This window comes from Mytilus galloprovincialis, chromosome 7, assembly GCF_965363235.1.
Source record: "Mytilus galloprovincialis chromosome 7, xbMytGall1.hap1.1, whole genome shotgun sequence".
Lineage (NCBI taxonomy): Eukaryota > Metazoa > Mollusca > Bivalvia > Mytilida > Mytilidae > Mytilus > Mytilus galloprovincialis.
The window spans coordinates 43,788,447-43,807,433 of record NC_134844.1 but is presented as its reverse complement, the minus strand read 5'-3'; the positions used below and the strand labels follow the sequence as shown (position 1 = coordinate 43,807,433).

General features: G+C 33.9%; 1 long non-coding RNA gene across 2 annotated transcripts in view; it reads left to right on the top strand.

Annotated features, from left to right (window-relative positions):
• The window catches only part of LOC143083068 (uncharacterized), a 48,416-nt gene extending 33,260 nt beyond the window's left edge, over positions 1-15,156 (top strand). For both annotated transcript variants that reach the window (XR_012980537.1, XR_012980536.1), the window contains exon 3: positions 4,618-15,156. This is a non-coding gene — a long non-coding RNA (uncharacterized LOC143083068). The remainder of the gene's footprint in view (positions 1-4,617) is intronic.
• The last annotated feature ends 3,831 nt before the right edge of the window (positions 15,157-18,987 follow it).

The window sequence follows — 18,987 nt, the reverse complement described above, 5'->3', positions numbered from 1 at the left end:
CACGTGCGTAACGTCATAGTCGACATGATTCTTCACACTGAGTCTTGCTTAAATTAAGTTCTAATTGTCCCAACCTAGCCAACGACAATTGCGATTTTTTTTTCGCGTCTCGTGTAAATTTAATAAATGATGTTTTACCATTCTATCACACTCCGTACAGTGGGATTTCCAGTGACACTAGAACAATAGAAAAGTCACTCTTCTTATGAAAGAGAAAGAAAAGGTCTAAGAACAGGAGAGACAATTTACGCATAAAACCCGATATGCATAGGGATGAATATCTCTTAAAACACAAAACCATTATATAACTTTTATACAACCACTATAAATAAAGTATATGTTAAAGCTAAATGTGTTAATATATGATTTTTTAATTGCCAAACATGCTGTTAATTGAACAACCTATTGTTCAACAGAGGGGTGTGTAAAAAACTGCCAGATTTGACTGCATATTTTTCTTTTTTTTTGAAAAAAATATATATCAAACCTTAATAATGTAGCTTTCTGGGTATCCAATTTTTAACGTGTTCCGAAATGTAGTTTCGTCACAAGAATTTTTCAAAGTTGTGTCATTTTGTCTATATGAATGTCGGTAAATTCGTATGATCGAGCACACCGACAAGTATATCGTTGGGACAACTCGATATAATGTAATCAATATACGTGAAAGATTACCTAATGTGAAGTTTATCAAAATCCTCATAACATAATTGATCAACACATTATGTTTGAACAACATGAGTCCTGCAATATAAGATTTAAAGGTGCATATCATTTACATTCAACGTTTTTATTGGATTTTTTTTACTACAATGTAACCTCGAGGTTCAACGTTGATAGTAAAAAAAAATCCCAGAAATTTTTTGAATGATATTGTAAATGATATGAACCTTCGAATTCTTATAACATCGGAATAGAAAATATGTGATCCGAATTAACCATGCACGTGTGCTACAGAAGATTATGAACTTTTATGATGTACAGGGGGTAAGGGTTTTTCTTAAACAATATTATGATCCCAAATTTGATGAATTTTGTTGGCAATACTTTAATATACACACTACATATAGCAAAGTATATATTAAATCTCAATGTATTATAATTAGGAAAAATGTTTGACTCGGTAAAAAAAAATCTTCCCCCTCCCCCCGTATTGCATGTAATGGTTTAAACCTAAATGATTCGCACTAACTGCCTAAAAGGGGTCCGCTCCAGTCCTGAATCAGTGATTTTGTTTATCATAAACAAAATATTGTCTCACACTGAAAGGGTCAGCCGGGCAACATGCACAGCCCGGATTGTCAAAACAACTAAGATTTACAAAAACGATTACAAACAAAAACCATCAGTTGGACAATCTTACTGGAATCTGATTATCTCTACTGATAAATAATGCAACACTAATGACACATTTAAGTTTTGGAATGATTTTATTCACAAAGAATGTTTCTCATTGGTATACATTTCTATGCTCTTGTCTTTACAGAGTTTATATTGGAAATTAAAAATTGCTGCATGAAAGACACTAGCTCCACATTCCTATGCATATGATTTTATATGTACGAGAATCATTCCATAAAATATCCGTTTGATATCCTTTCAATGCATGACACTGTCTAGTGGTTTTTCTGCCACAATTACAAGGAAAACCTGGCTAAACTTGTGCTAAATCAAACACTTGAATCTTACATCGCTATTGATGTTAAGCAATTATTTAAAGAGCCATCCGGAACTGTTGGGTTTTATGACAGTCTTCCTTCCATACACACTATCGCTGCAAAATAATTTGAACATTCAATTAGATGATTATAATATTATTTGGCAATCCAAAGAGAACCTGAAAACATCAGACCACAATAAACCGAGACCCCAAAAAAAGCCAATTTTACTTTACAATGAAATTGAAAAAGTAGTTAGTTACATGTCAAATCATCTTTTGGCTGTCGACAAAAAATAAATAAAATCTAAATTTCGTAGCATTTTACCACCCCCCCCCCCTTTTTTTAACTGAATTTGTTCAAGGTATGGTGGTGTTACCCCTTTTCAGATTTCAGTAAGTCATGTTGTATATCTTTTATAAATTAGATGAATTTCTAGCAAGTTTCTACGATATTCTTTATCATTTGACAAAATACTATGCATCTGAATTAAATTGTTTACTATTTGAAAAAGCGCGCCTTCTTTTACTTTAATTTACTTCCCTTTATTTCACATAGCAACAAATATTAAAAACTGCCACATTTGACTGCATATCAATTTTTTTTCCCAAAAAAAAATATATGTCAAGCAGCATAATTAACTTTACAAATTGGGTGAAAATCAAGATGTTCCGACTATAGGTTAGTATTAAAAAAAAATAATGAAAGGTTGGCATGATTCCAGGTTTGAACCCTGACGACACTTAAAATCGAAAATACACTTATTTACCTATCATATGAAGATACGATGATGTGATAAACTTAACAATTAATAATTTACCTGGTGCATTATCATATTCAAATTACGTTGACACGTCTCAGTTCGTCTGTGTTAGCTCATTTCAAGCTCGTAAACAATGTACACCATTTTCCGCTGTTCTTTACCGATTACCTCTAGTCAGAAGAGCCCACTGTTTACAGGGGCGATAATATTTTGTCACCGGTTCACGCACTGCGTACAATTGTGTGGTGTGAGTGCCAATGAGACAACTCTCCATCCAAATAACAATTTTAAAAAAGTAAACCATTATAGGTCAATGTACGGCCTTCAACACGGAGCCTTGGCTCACACCGAACAACAAGCTATAATGGGCCCCAAAATTACTAGTGTAAAACCATTCAAACGGGAAAACCAACGGTCTAATCTATATATAAAACGAGAAACGAGAAACACGTATAAATTACATAAACAAACGACAACTACTGTGCATCAGATTCCTGACTTAGCACAGGTGCAATCATTATCAGCGGGATTAAACGTTTTAATGGTACCAAACCTTTTCCCTTTTTCTAAAACAATAGCACAACATCACAACATAGAAAAACACACGATAAAATATCAATTGGCAGGCTTAACTCAACCTTGATAAAATCATGTATGATAATTAATATATGTAAGACTCAGATCGACGTCCGGTCTCTAATCGACGTCCGTTCCTCAAATCGACGTCCAAATCTGACGTCACAATAAAATAACATTCCAAATCGACGGCCAATTTTATGCCTGTCTAATCGACGTCCGATTTTGAGCTTCTCTAATCAACGTCCGTTTTTGACACAGAATACAAAACTGAAGTGAACCGATAGTAGCTGAAACATTTAAACCTTTAAACATATTATGTGAGACAAATAAAATATATTTAGGGACTTATCATTATTTACCTGGGAGGGGGACTGGTCATTTTGAAATCAAAAGTATAAAATTTTCTTGATCCCCCCATAAAATTTATCTGTTTTGATTTGATCCCCCCTGTAAAAAAAATAAAAAAAATGTGACCCCCCCCCCCCTCCCCTCTATTAAACATGCCAAAATGTTAACATGCAATACACTTATCATGTTATTTCACAGAAATATTGCAAACATGAAATATTTTCAGTGAATTGAGTCCAAAACCATATTTGCAGGAACAATGCCTTGACATAGGACTCTTTCATGAATATTAAATGGGTAGAGCAAGCCAGTGCTTTGGGGAGATTTTTTTTCTAACTTCCTTTATTGGGCTATTAAAGAAACTTGTTGAGACAGTAACTGTACATTATTTACTAAGAAGGATCTATTAAAAAAGAGGGACGAAGCTCCTACATGTCGTTTGGTTTTCTTAGTCTTTGGGTTGCATTACTAATTGCCTAATTATTATGAATAGGAATGACACACGCTCCTTGATGTGGATCAATTGGATTAACTTTATATCAAGAAAAACTTTAATATGCATGATACCTATTTCGGATTGAAAAATAAATTATGTACATGTATAAGTGTAAACAATTGATATAAAAAAGAAGATGTGGTATGACTGCCAATGAGACAACTCTCTACAACTATAGGTCACCATACGGCCTTCAACAATGCGCAAAGCCCATACCGCATAGTCAGCTATAAAAGGCCCCGAAATGACAGTGTAAAACAATTCAAACGAATAAACTAAAAGCCTTATCTGTGACCAATAATTTATTATTTATTGATATTGGACATTAAATTAAGACGACAACAATCAATCGGGTGTAGTTTTGGCAAGTAGTGCCGTCACATTGGACGTAGATTAGAGTATCAAAATATTGGACGTCGATTAGAGTATCAAAATATTGGACGTCGATTTGAGAATGTGACGTCAGATTTGGACGTCGATTTGTGAAACGGACGTCGATTTGAGGAACGGACGTCGATTAGAGGCCGGACGTCGATCTGAGTCTAACATATATACTGAGACAATACTACATAAAAACAAATAAAAACCCGTTATCCAACCAAGAAAATTCCATAGGAGTAGGACTTTGTTTTGAAACGACGTTTTCTATTTACAGTTTGAGACGAACCAATGTTTAAAGTTACCTGTAACTGTAATTGTAATCCTAATCGTAGGTGTATGGCAGTTTCCGCAAATGTCTAATACTAGTAGATAGTACTATTTTATCATTTCAGACGTGGAGGCATTCAGTGAACCAGTCAACGCGGAATCAGATTCCGCCAGTGAAATGGATGTTGAAGGTCAACTTGAATCCGATATTGAAATTGTAGAAGAGTCCAAAACTGAAGCGAAATTTTCAAACGAGTTTAATCCGGAAACTAGTTTTATAGCATCAGGAAGTTGTAAAGCGTTCAATGATGTACACATAGAGAAGGATAATGAGAGTGAAAGTGAAAGTGAGAGTGACATAACTGCTTTGTTAGAATGGGCAAAATCAAACAGTACAAACAAAGTCGGCGTTTGCTGCATAATAGAGAAGTTACAATATATACAATCAGAAAATATTTCCTTAACTCTTAAATGTTTAAGATATCGTCTTATAAATCAATGTTGTCAAATTTCAGAAGAATTTCTAATATGGCTTTTGATGAGCTTATTCGAGAACGAGGAGTGCATCGAAAACGGAAAATACCTACGAATGATAGCAACAACTAAACCTGAGAATTGGATTTTCGAATGGTTAGTTGAACAAATGATGTTTCGGTCTGATTTCGAAGATGAATTGATATGTAGAGATTTACTTAGCAAGGTACATGGGGACCATGTATATTTTTTTCTCTGTAGATATTTGTCGAACCTTGGCGAAGGAGAACTAATGACAAAACATACGATTGAAATCATGGTGAAATCTCTACAAACATTGAACCCAGAATTTGATGAAAGTTTGCTAGTAGTATTGGAAAACACAAATATATTTGAATGGTTATATCAAATTAAATGGAATGAAAACATAAATGCACTTCAGTCTCTTCCGTTTTCCTGGCAGGATGAATCAAAGCTGTTAGATGCTGCGTATTACAGTAGTCAAATAATCAACAGAAATGGACAGAAATTTGTAAATGAGATTTACCATTGTATCAAGACTTATCCTGTTGAACAAAATATATTTCTGTCTGCTTTGAAAAGGCTTTATACTGGCAGTTTGTGTATAAATATAGAGGACTTGTACACGGTCGAATCTTCAGAAGAAGCAAGTAGAATTTTTGGAGATAACTTTATCCACCATGGTATCAGAACGGGAGATTGTATCTTGTCAATCATGAAAGCTGATTCAAATACAACATTAACGGAGGATCAAGTACGAAAAATAGAATCAATCTTAGCTCAAATAGATAAGAGAAGTTCTAAGCCATCAACTGTGCTAACCAATACTACGGAAGAGGATGAAGACAAAAATGAATATACAACTCGAAATATATTATCTTTTACACAGAATGATATAAAAGTTTGGTCGCAAGTATGTAAGCAGAAGTTAAAGTCACGTAGATTGCGATTCTCCGAAATTTTCACAGAAATAGTGACTGTAATAGAAAGAGCAATAACATTGAAAAGAGGTTATGGCCTCCGCACAACACAGAAAATTTCTATCATTTCTTTTCTATTTGATTTAGATGCTTCTAACAAAGGAATTCTACAACAAATGTCAACTGGAGAAGGCAAAACAATTGTAATAGTTGTTATGTCCATACTAAAGGTATTACAAGGTGAAAAGGTCGATATTATTACAAGCTCTTCTGTACTTGCCAAGCGGGACTCCGAGATAAATAAAGACATTTTTGCCTTATTTAAGATTTCTGTGTCGAACAATTGCAGTGAGGATAAACATGACAGACAAGACGCATATTTGTCATTCGTAGTATATGGCGAGATAGGCACATTTCAGCGTGATATTCTGTTGACAGAATTTTACGACGAGAACATAATAGGAGGACGAGATCGAGAAAACGTAATTGTAGATGAGGTTGACAGTATGTTACTTGATAAAGGCGAGACAGTTTTGTATTTGTCACACGAGATTGCTGGAATTGATGCCATTGAGTTCGTGTACACGTACATTTGGTCACTGGTTAATTCGAAAGACATGATTGGAACAGATGACGATCGTAAAAGTGTGCGTCAATGTATGCTTGATGCAATGTATGGTTTGATATCTATGAAAGATATAAGTAAATGTTTTCCGCCAGAAAATATAACAAATGTCCATGAAATATGGAACAAGTTGAAAAAAGAAAATATAATTGACAGTGAAGGGCGGTTGCTTACACGGAGCTTCGCACGTTTTAATCAACTTGGAAATAATGGTACAACTAATGATTGCGGTACAGCAGGACATGTCATCAACATCCTGAAAGATACGGTCAGGAAGGGAATTTTAGTTGAGATTCCAATATTTTTAGAATCTTTCATTAATAGACATCTGGACACTTGGATAAGAAATGCATTTAATGCTAAGTATATGGAAGAAGGTAAACACTTCATTATTGATATAGATCGAACAGAAAATGGCAGAGGCAAAGATGTGAACATTGTTATAATGGATATTGACACAGGAACTGAACAGTACCACATGCAATGGAATTCTGGTCTGCAACAATTTTTACAACTAAAATATAAATGTGCTATTTCTGCAGAAAGTTTAAAGGCTGTATTCATGTCAAATATTTCCTTCTTTCGCCTGTATTGTAACTTATTTGGTTTAACAGGAACACTTGGATCACAGAAAGAAAGGGACTTGCTAAAAGACATGTACAATGTCAGCTACATTACAATTCCGACATTTCAAGAACCAAAGTTTGTTGAACATGACACCTATTTATGCGAGTCGACAGATAAATGGGCGAAATTGATAACAGAGACATCTGTTTCTCTGTCACAATCTAGACCAGTATTAGTCATTTGTGAGACCATACACTCCTGTGATGAAATAGAAAAAGAATTTAAGCGAAATAGAGTTTATGCTCATGTATATAAAAACAGTTATTGCGAATTGTCTATTCTGAAAAATGAAACAGAGCTCGGAAGTGGCTGTATCATACTAGCTACAAACCTAGCCGGACGTGGAACTGATATAAGAATTAGTGAAGATATCAGTGTCCTTGGAGGCCTACATGTCATTTTGACATATTTGCCATCAAATCTCCGCATAGAAGAACAAGCATTCGGAAGAGCGGCAAGAAAGGGCCAACACGGATCAGGTCAGTTGATAATTTGTGAATGTATGGAAGGACAACACAAAAGCAAAGAAATCCTTACAATTTCACGGATGAAAATACAACGTGACACAACAGAAAATGAAAGAATATCCAAAATACAAAAGAGGTATGAAACTTTTATTTCTGCTGAAGAAAGACTATTCAGGAAATTTCAAACGTTCTACGACAACCTCAAACAGATCCTTATCACGAAACAGACAGAGTCCGAATTCCAAAAAGTAATATTGCAAGCATTACTTGATCGTTGGGCGTTTTGGTTAGACTCTGTCGAAACTTCCTTGGAAATTTCAGGAAATTTTTTATCAATAAAGGACAATCTCATTGAGTTTTTACAGGAAATAGATGTTTCATGTGTCAATCATGATTCAAGTAAAATGACAATGATGCTACATAGTCCTTCACAATTGGTTAAGGCAGGGAAAGCAAAAACATCATCGCAAGAACATAACAACGCACAGACTTTTTTTGATAAAGTTATAGACTGTGACCCATCGTTTTCAGAATCTGCACTTTACTACAAAGTTCACTGCCTATTAAAAAGAGGTGATTGTACAAGTGATGATTTCAAAATCGTCCGAAATATATTCGGAGTTTGCAAATATTTAATTGAACAACGTATAGAAAAACTAAGAAACGCAGTGCAAATAGTAAACGTCATCAGCTCACAGTACACCAAGAAAAGAGAGACATTTACGGTATCAGATGGGTTTTTCCAACAGAAAGAAAATGCTATACAGATATATTACCAAATTATAGACTCAATCGATTCTATGAATGGATATGCCATAGAACCTACTATGTTTGAAGATGCAACGTGTGGTCAGCTGAACGCAAATATGATTTTCAGAGATTTAGACACAATGGGAATTCTGTCTCCCCATAGAGTTCGGGTATTTCCCCCCGAAAAAAACACATGGCAATCTGTTTCAGAGAGCTACGAGTTGTACTCCAAAGAAATATATTCAAAACTAAATCAGCTAAAAGACAAAAACCGTGTAACAGCTGACAATTTTCAAGATATTCTTCCTAGTAGGGAGGAACTCTGGGTATTCCTGAAAGATATTGGTGTACTGAAGGACACAAAAGATTGCATTTTATTGCACGATAGAAACTTTCAAAGATCTCGTCACATAGTACCTATGCGAATCATTGATATATTAAAATCGCTTGAATGCAAAAGTGTTGATTCTGATATTGATATAAAGAAGCACATTTTCTTGTACTCAGATCAAAAAGACAAAATCCTTGCAGGTGAAGCAAGTCTCATTCGTATTGACACATTCAAAGATTATTTAGGATTTGGTCAAATCTTTGAGGTGTTGAAAAGAGAAAAGATAGTATCTACTTGTTCATTTGCCCTTTTAGCACCAGAATCAGAGGAAAAAATGTTGCATAGTAGATTACCAAAGTTTGATCATGTTGGATGTAACACATTTGTTATAATGGGTGTACCCAGAGATACTTCGAATGTTATATTCGATCAATTGGTGGCAAATGAGATTCTTTCTATTGACGGACGATTACTTACACTGGAATTGGGAAGCATTTGGCGGTCTTCGTTTAGCAATTATACAACTGAAGTTCGAAACATAGTAGCAAAATACTCAAAATATCGGATATGTACATTTCATCTTTTGACGGAGTTAGAATTACCAATAGATCTTTTTTCTCGACCACATGAAATACTATTCGGAGACTTAATTGAATCTGGCATAGTAACACCTTTTAAGGTGAAGGGAAACATTTCAGAGAAGGAAAAGACAGAACAATTAAAGTTTTTATATGGTCACGAGTGTGACAAGAAAAAGTCTCAACTAATCGATAGTGAGTTACCAAAAATCTTAAGTTCCGAGATTAATGACCTGTGCCGAGGAGGTTCTTTTACTGCATATGAAATAGAAAGAGACTTGATTGATAAAATGATCTGCGTTAGAGGTGTCTCCAAAGATTTAAAGTACCTAACAGTTGTTATCAAAAACGACTCACTGATGAAAACATCACTGAAGCAAGAATTAAGCAGCGTCGAGAATGAAATTAAAAGCTTTATATCAAGTCGACTTCAAAATTACCAAATAACATCCGATTTAGTAGCGCAGCTTGAAAGATTGAGAGAGGGTCTGGCTAAATTTGATAATGTTGACACTGAACTCCGGTCGTTAGCAGATAGTTGCACAGAGGAGCAACTAATAGGTCTTTGTGATGAGATTTTATCAATGACAAACCATGGTTTTGGTGATCTTATTATCATGAAGGAACGAAAGTGGACATTCAAATCAGTTTTCAAAATGTTCTGTATCCTAGCAATAGGGCTGATTCAAATAGGCTTAGCACTTGCTATTGAATTCTATTCAGTTGGAACTGGAACATTCGTTGCAAATGCTTTGCTAAGTGAAGGTGTGGGAGATATCATGTTTGCAGTTGAATGCATGATTTCAGGACACTGTACAATGCAGTCATATTTACACCATAAGGCGTTGAGTGTAGCAATAACAGTTGCCAGTGCTGGAATCGGGGCTTTTTTTGGAAGAGGGTCGAAATTTTCAAGATTTGGATACACAATAGTCGGTCAGAATTTGCCAAATTTATCAGGAACTGAACTATTGAAAGAAGGCATGTCCACAACATTATTGGCACGAGCTGCAGCTAAACGAATTGGAAATAAACTTGTTGAAGTAGGGTCTATGAAGTTAGTGGATAAAGGTGTAGACTTTGTGATAGAGAAAACTCTGCGAACATATTTGGTTGATTTCTTTGGCGAAATTATAACACCCAAGGTAGCATTAAAAACTATTGAAATACTGACAAAATCGCTTTCTGCTCTTGTTAGAAAAGTTGGCAAGCAAAATGCAGAACAAATTGTTGAAAAGTTTATTAACAAATGTTTAACCTTGCAGAAATCTGATGTTTCGGTTATTCTTAGCAAATTTAGTCAAATTGCCAATGCATTTGGTAACGGCTTAGGTGAAGCCATGGAAAAATTGGGGCATAGCGGAGATTCCAGAATGGAAACTTTAAGCATAATAGCCAAGATTGTCAATAGAATTGGAAAAGGTATTCAAATTGTAAATGCTGTCCAAGAAGTCGGTTCATTGAGATCTTCAATCTTGGAAAAATTTAACAATGAGATAGTTGCGAAATTACAATTCGAAGACGGAGATGTGGAGGTTAAAGATTGCGAGTCGTGGGCATCAGCTCAAGTAGATAATGCTATAAAAAAAGCTAATACTGAAGTTACCAAATATCTAGAAATGGAGTTAGAAGAAATACTGATAAAGCCATTGTTACAAAAAGTAGGAAACAAGATAACAAAACAAATAACTAAAAGCATCAGTAAACTGTACTGTTATGGGAAAACATGCCTTCATCAAAGTGATTTCAATCGACTGAAAGCAGGACATGAGTCTGAACTGCAGCAAGCACCAACTGAAACGAAAGACGAAATAAAGTTACAGTACTATAAGAGTCTTCTAAAATTATTAAAGAATACGAGGAACCCAAACTTGTTTGCTGACATTGTGGAAGAAGGAATTCCACTGGGTATACATTCAGTTCAAGCTGTTTCCGAGATTTTAGGTGTTGTCATTAACATTAAAACGATTGGGGGAGACGCAATAACTATGCCTGAGAAGTTTACACCTTGTGGAACATATTGTGGGGAACAGCGTTGTATTACACTACAATTCCATGCTAATCCTGAAACTGGCATTGGTCATTTTGTATCTAAAAATAGTATTGATGGCGAATCTAGGCATTATGACTGTTTATTAGAAGCTGTTACGCAAGAGACGGGGATGCCCCTTAAAAGGGATCGCATTGCAGAAACTATAAGAACGCACCCTGAAATTCGGAGAAATATAGAACAAGGTTTCCACGAACATTTTATTATCAAAGGAGGAAGTGGTGGGGTAGTGCATGATAGGAAAAAATATCCAACCCCAATGGAAATAATTGAACAAGACATATTGCTACGTACCTCTGAACAGGACAAAGAAGATATAATATTAACGGAATTAGAGAAAAGAGGACTGCCTACTACAAGACAAAATAAAAACCAGGTCTGGGAAGAAATGAAAAATGAAAATGAAAACGGAGAAATTGAAATCAGTAGGCAAATTAAAAAATCTGAGTACTTTTTTAAATCACAAAGAGACAAATCAAAGCTTTCAAATAACTCTGAAAAAGCGACAGGAAACGATGAATTGTATGAAACACGTTTGTTAGTATCTGAAATAGCCGAAAGTTGTATAAAGAATAGTCCTAAATATGTGGAACCAACAGAGATACAGTTTGGAGATAAGTCAGAAGATGTTGATTATCTGAAAGCTTACTATCACTGTAGATTTGACACTCGTTATGTTGTGTTCATACGGGAAGGAAAGTTGCAGGGTCATGCTGGTGCTCTATTCTCAAGGTCAAAGGATGCAAATGAGGAAGGTGTAAAAATAAAAACGTCAAACGTAGGTGGTTTGACATCAGGGTCGAAAAACTTTCACAAGCAGAGAACAGATAAAGTCTGGGAATGCAAAGAAAACCATTTGTTCAGTATGCTGAACGGTATACAAAAACACGTTGAAATGTTACCAACAAAGAAACAGCTAGAAAATATGGATTTGAGCAATTGTTATTCACCAATGGGATATCATTTAGATGTAAACGATCACAGGGATAAATTCATTGTAGGCCTGGAACGCGAAAAATACAAATTGTGTATTGCTGCTGAACATCTCATACATAGCAATAAGAATGCATATAAAACTCAATCATTTCAACAGCTCGAAAGATCTTTTCGTGATTTGAAGAAAACGATACATGTCGACAAACCTTACAAACAAACTATTCATGATAAAGTTAAGAGAGTAGATAGCTTCAAATCTTTTGGAAATATATTAAAAGACCCGGCTCCACATCCTCCGCCGTCTACAAACAATTAATTAATCAAACGTGTGTGGATTTCACGAACAAAACAAATAGTAGTATAATAGTCATAAATTCTACTCAAAGAAAGTTTGATTTAAAATGAACAGTTTATAAAGAATATTGATTGATTAAAGAGCAAACTGAATATGACAAATTTGAGGGAACCCTACTTACTATCGATTGTAAAATAATTATGTTTTATTCAAAAACAAATTTTATACTTCGTGCGATCATTGACAAACATATGACCACGGTAAAAGTTGTAAACATGTAGTTAGTTTATAAGTAGGATATGATCTAGGTGTCTGCATCACAGGCACTTGTCTCAGAAAAAAAATTCCTATATACCTTAATATGTTATATAAAGGTATATAGGGGGGAAAATTCTGAGACGAGTGCCTGTGGTCTGCATATATTAATCCATAAAATATTTAAAACTTTTTATAAACATCTTTTGGCTTTAATATATGTTATGGATGAAAACTAATAAAAATTTGATATTTTAACAAGCTGCAGTTAAAAGGAGGTCTTTAATTTTCATATCGCTTTGCATATCTTTCATCAATATTTGGTGTATCTCAAGTAGCGTTCTTTTAAGGACGTTATGATATTATCATATAATGTATTGAGTTGAAGTTGCATAATGTTTGTTTTTTAATTTCTTTTACGCAAGAACAGATGTAAACTTTCTGACAAGGACAGTGCAGTGTAATAACTTTGTGTCTCCCCTTTATAGTAGTAACTCGTCGTTTCAGAATCTAATGCATCCTGTGTAATATTTTCAAAAGTGTACACCAAAACGTCCTGATTGGTCATAAACAATGGAAATTTAACCAATGATGTGACGTTATTTTCATTTTGAGTACGAGCAATGAAATTACACATGATTCTTTAAATTCTGAAATGGCCAATTGCTGTCTCACCTCTATAACTTTTAATCAAATTTAAAACATCAACAAGTCCACTTTATCGATAACTATGTGTTTTGTTTTCTTAAAATCTAGATACTCGTTCTAAGTATTTATTTTAACGCCATCTAACATGCTCTTCTTCGAAAACTATGATATAAAGACTCTTTGTTTTATGGTCTCTCGTTACATTTGCTTTAAATATTTCAATGAAATGAACTATGTATACAAGTACTGTTAGTTTAGTAAAACATATATAATTACTGTTATATTTTTTGTTCATTGTAATAATTAGATGTACATGATGTAGAAAGTATTAGATTTACACTATATACTCTCATATGTATCTATTTTAAATGAATTTACAATGGCAAAAGTTAATTATATGTCATGACAATTCTAGTATTTTTTTCAAGGTGTCCATTTGTTATTTTTCTTTTTTAACATCGTGTAACTGGGAACCAATAAGTTGAGATTCGAGCGTCACTGATGAGTCTTTTGTAGACGAAACGCGCGTCTGGCGTATATATACAAAATTTAGTCCTGGTATCTAGGATGAGTTTATATATTAACCTTTGAACCATCATTCATAGCGCTGAATTTATTTTCAACTCTGATATTGCTTTCATGTGCAGATAATGCACACTTTGCATTTTGAAAAGATCATATTTATTTCAATAAAGAAATCTTACTTCCATATATATCAGACATTTTATAAATTCAATTAAGATGATAGTAACAACTTTAAATCTGTTAAGATAGCAAAGAAACTGCTACAAATATAACGAAAAAGAATAATGACATCGTTGTTATTAAAACAAATCATAGCAAAGATTAATGAGCCACCAAGTGTAATCAATCAATGTTTTATAATTATTGATATTGATAATATCGGCGCGGGACGTTTGCGCTTTTTCATAGGACATTTGCGCTTTTAATTTTGGACACTTGCGCTTCAAATCATAGGAAATTTGCGCTTTTTAAAATGTACGACAAGTCATATTTTTTTAAATGTTTAAAAGTTTATATACAGCTAAAAGTTAACATTTTAAAACACATAAAACACGAACAGTCATCACAGTTCATGTTTCGCTTAATATCTGAAGCATAAAGAGTCAAAATAAGTAGCTCTTGTTATCTATTTTGACTGGTATTTTGTCCACATTTCAAATACAAAAATCAAGTTTTTCTTTCTCAGTTCTTGACTGGAATGCCTGATCATCAATATACTAGTAATGAATCTAAATGTAATTCACTGAGTGTTGTTCAATGATACTCTTCAACAAGATAAACATAGCAGGATGAGTTAAGTAAATCGTGATTCAATTGTCACATAATTTTTGCAGATAGTCTGCAAATTTGGAACATCCAAGTTCACTTATACAAAGGTAAAAAGCGCAAATGTCCAATCAATTTAATACAGGTGAATCAAAACATAAAGCGCAAATGTCCATAGTATTTGAAGCGCAAATGTCCTATCGTTTTACAGGTAAAAAAGCGCAAACGTCCTGTGCCCGATAATATACATGTAACATGTTATAGTATTTTCAAAAATTAATTAGTGGATGTATGTGTGTGTATACACTTATATTTGTTTCACCATATACTTGTTTAAGTAGGATTCAAACTTGCATGTACCTGTGTACGTTCATATAAATATTATTGTATAAACTGATATTCATGTTTTCTGTGGACCCTTATATCTGGAAAAAGAACAAACAAAGCATGATGTAGCTTAACAGGAAAGAATTACTACTGAGGTTTTAGTTTTTTTAAACCCTTATTTATCAACTTTAAAAAGTGAACCTCATGTCGATGGTTCAGAAATAAAGCAAATTATTCGATTTTATACGACCGCAAAAAAATTTGCGTTCGTATATTGGTATCACGTCGTCGTTCGTCGTCGTCGTCATCGTCGCCTGGAGACACTTAGTTTCCGGACAATAAGTTTAGTTTAAGTAAATGGATCTCTATGAAATTTTAATACAAGGTTTGAAACCACAAAAGGGGGTTTGGGATTGGTTTTGGGGATAATGGTCCCAAGAGTTTTGGAACAAGGGGCCCAAAAGGGTTAAAATAAGTATTTTTCTAGTTTCCAGACAATAACTTGTGTGTAAGTGTATGGATCCGTCTAAAATTTTACCACAAGGTTCCATGCCAAAAAAGAAAGGTTTGAATTGATTTTGAGGGTAATGGTCCAAACTGTTTATGAAATAGGGGCACAAAAGGGGCCAAAAACAATACTTTGTATAAATTGCTTATTTTTTTACCGATTTTAATGGGGTTTTATTTTTGAATTCTAGGGGTTCTTAAATATGCTGAATCTAAACGTGTATTAAGTTTTTGTTTTTCGGTCCCTGTTTTTTTAATTGGTCCACATAGGCTCAAAAATTTATTTTGTTTGATTTCATCAAAAATTTAATTATAAAGGTTCTTTGATATGCCGAATCTAACTGTGTTTTAAGATTTTAAGTTTTGGGTCCCGTTTTCAAATTGATCTTCATCAAGGTCCAAAGGGTCCAAAATTAAACTTAGATTGATTTTAACAAAAATTGAATTATTGTAGTTCATTGATATGCTGAATCTAACCAAGTGTTTAGATTTTTGATTATGGGCCCAGTTTTCAAGTTGGTCCAAATTGGGGTCCAAAATCAAACTTTGTTTGATTTAATTGAATATATGGGGGTTCTTCGATATGCTATATCTCACCATGTATTTAGATTTTTGATTTTTGGGCTCCGTTATCAAGTTGGTCCACATTGAGGTCAAAAGGGTCCAAAATAATACTTTGTTTGATTTCATCAAAAATCGATTTATTGGGGTTCTTTGATATGCCGAATCTAACTGTGTTTTTCGATTTTAATTTTTTGGTTTCGTTTTCAAATTGGTCTACATTAAGGTCGAAAGGGTCCAAAATTTGATTTCGTTTGATTTTAACAAAAAATTAATCCTTGGGGTTCTTTGATATGCTGAATCTAAACATGTATTTAGACTTTTGATTATAGGTCCAGTTTTCATGTTTGTCCAAATTGGGGTCCAAATTTAACTTTGTTTGATTTCGATAAGATTAATTGTATGGGGTTCTTTGATATGATAAATCTAACCATGTATGTAGATTTTTGATTTTTGGGCCCTTATCAAATTGGTCTACATTGAAGTCAAAAGGGTCCAAAATTAAACTTTGTTTGATTTCATCAAAAATTGAATTCTTGGGATTCTTTGATATGCTGAATCAATCCATGTATTTAGATTTTGGATATTGGACCCTAATAGATAAATTTATTTTTTTAAGTTCATTAGACCACATTCATTCTGTGTCAGAAACCTATGCTGTGAAATATTTAATCACAATCCAAATTCAGAGATGTATCAAGTTTCAATGTTGTGTCCATACTGGCCCCAATTCAACACAGGCTGGGACAAACCTTATACATAAACATTTGTATATTCTGCTAAGCATGTGGCATTCAGATGTAGGAGCAACGACTGGTTACACTGCTACAACTAGGCAATAAACCCCTGATGTGTTGTGTGCGTGTAAAATAAGGCGTTATCGTCTCTTAAAAAGTGCATATCACATATTACAAACATAAAAAAGGACCTTGAAACAGAAGTTTTTGGCTTATACCATAACCGAGAAAAACACAAATAGATATGTACATCTGAAAATGAATGTGTTATACTATGAGTTTAAATATCACGAACTCAAATTTAACAACCCCGAGAGTGAAAAATTCAAAACAAAAAACACTCGACAGGGTTATCCCTTCAGGTTTATATGTCATGTATTAAAAACGATGAATTATGTCTTCTTGGTGAAAGTATGGATGGACAGTATTACTTTTGAATACAATGTCCTTTTATATGTGACTATGCGGTAGTGGCTTTCATCATTGTTGAAGACGTATGGTGTCTATGTCTTTTTGTCTATTGGTGAGACTTGCGTCATTGGCCATCATACCACATGTTCTTTTTATATTGATTTTTAAATTTATCCCAATATATAAAAAGGCTGCATTTCGGTTTTTAAAGGGATCTTTTTCAAAAAGAAATATTGCCGGGTTAAGCAAATCTTTTCATAAAAGTACTTTCTGATCCACGTGAGCACATTTTGAGGATGTAAAAACGTTGTACATTTTTAAACCTAAATAAATCCCTATGCCGTAACCTACGGTTGTATCCAAAAGGTGTCAAGGTTATATGGAATCTTTTGACAAAAACATAGATATGAAAAGATGTCTTCATTAAGGAAGGCGATAATGCCAAGAACGGTTACAAATTATGGAATTTAGAGCAAAAACTGTCGTAATAACATAACTAAAGAGTTCATAACTTCAATTATATTGTGAGGTGGATATAAAAACAGTTACAAGACCATTATGTCTACCACTGCATCGAGTGTAATACGATATTTATCTACTCGAGACGGTTAAATTTTCAGATTTTTAGACGAGATGCAGGCCCTTCTTTTCGAACAACCTGTAAAAGATGTCTTCTTTCTATGCGTCGATATCAGGCATGGTCGTCTTTTTTCACAAATTAAAAATTTATAAAAATAATTTCATGTATCCAATCGAAACAAATTTACTGAAATTTTAATACTGATCTCATTTTTTGGCAGCCATTTCCTGGTTCGTCTTCTGCATCGTCTTTAGACATTTGGTTTCCAGACAATACGTTAAATATATGGGTGCATGGATATCTATGAGATTATACCAAAAGGTCCCTTACCAAAACAGGAAGATCAAGTTGGGATTGATTTTAGGGTTTTTGGCCCTAACCGTTGAGTAAAAAGGGACCAACATTACACTGTTCTAATACTGTGTATGAATTGCTTATTTCTTGACAAATTCCAATGGGATTTAATTTATAAGTCGTAAATTATTGGCGTTCGCAAATACGCTGAATAAAACCATGTATTTAGTTTTGGATTTTGGGCCTAGTTTACCAATTGGTCCACAATGAGGTCCAAAGGATCTAAAATTAAACTTTGTCTGATTTCATCAAACATTGAATTATTGGGCTCTTTGATATTCCGAATCTAATCATGTATTTCGATTTTTTTATTTTTGGACCCGTTTTTAAATTGATCCACATTGAAATTCAACAAAAATTGAATATACGGGGTTCTTTGATATGATGACTCTTACCGTGTATTTAGTTTATGTCCTTTGGGCACACATTTTAAATTTGGTTGCATGATTTCATCAAAAGTTCTGTTATGCTGAATTTAACCATGAATATAGATATATGAATATTGGACCTTTATAGATATAACTGTTCAATTTCACATTTTCAAGTTCTGAGACCACTTCATTCTGTGTCGGAAACCTATGCTGTGTCAAATACTTAATAACAATCAAAATTTAGAGCTATATCAATCTTGAATGATGTATCCATACTTGTCCCAAACTGTTCAGAGTATCAACCCCATCTGTTATATTGAATCCATTAAAGGGGCACTAGCTACGAGATGTATCACATTGTGTATAAGTTTTATGACGTT